Source organism: Leptonychotes weddellii, chromosome 16, assembly GCF_054177405.1.
Source record: "Leptonychotes weddellii isolate Sample4059 chromosome 16, ASM5417740v2, whole genome shotgun sequence".
Classification (NCBI taxonomy): Eukaryota; Metazoa; Chordata; class Mammalia; order Carnivora; family Phocidae; genus Leptonychotes; species Leptonychotes weddellii.
In genome coordinates, this window is record NC_138384.1 from 41,476,903 (window position 1) to 41,477,715 (window position 813).

Below are 813 nucleotides of genomic sequence, written 5' to 3' on the forward strand. Positions count from 1 at the left end.
GATCACAGACGTGCAGTTTTAAGGCCCCCAGCTTCAAGTGGAGAGTGGAAAGAGAAGAAGGAAGGAGAGCCTGGGGAGCCTGGAGCTCTGGTAGGGGACTGGGGTGGACTGGAGAGGGGAGGGCAGGAGGAGGTGGAGTGAGATCAAACACTGTAGGCTTAAGGAACCAGACCCCCATGACTGGACATTAGAAATGAGGAAGTTCTCAGGGTGCCTGGCTGGCTCAGTTGGTAGAGCATGTGACTCTGGATCTCGAGGTTGTGAGTTCGAGTCCCACATTGGGTGTAGAGATTACTTAAAAAAATAAATAAGATGAAATGAGGAACTTCTCAACTAAGTGACAGATGCAGTGTTGTCTGTAAGAGGGAAAACTGAAATACCCCGGAAATTAATCCAAGGGGGAAATGGATGGAGACTCTGCAACAAAGCCATTCCCTGAAATACCTCCCAGGAGTTAAAACAAATGAACCAGAGCCGCATGTATGGGTATGAACAAATTTCAAAAAGTGAAGAAGAAAGGCCAGTTTTTTTTTTTAAAGATTTTTATTTATTTATTTATTTGAGAGAGAGAATGAGATAGAGCATGAGAGGGGGGAGGGTCAGAGGGAGAAGCAGACTCCCCGCCGAGCAGGGAGCCCGATGCGGGACTCGATCCCGGGACTCCAGGATCATGACCTGTGCTGAAGGCAATCGCTTAACCAACTGAGCCACCCAGGCGCCCGAAAGGCCAGTTTTTAAACCTGCAAAGGAATGCTTTCCCAAATGTGGTATGTGGATGCACAGATATGTAGTAAAAGATAAAAACTAAAAAGG

At 47.2% G+C, this 813-nt stretch overlaps 1 non-coding gene across 1 annotated transcript; it reads left to right on the forward strand.

Moving 5' to 3' along the window:
* The first annotated feature begins 212 nt into the window (after positions 1–212).
* Positions 213–285, forward strand: TRNAQ-CUG (transfer RNA glutamine (anticodon CUG)). The gene has a single exon. It is a non-coding gene; the product is annotated as a tRNA-Gln (tRNA).
* Positions 286–813: the final 528 nt, after the last annotated feature.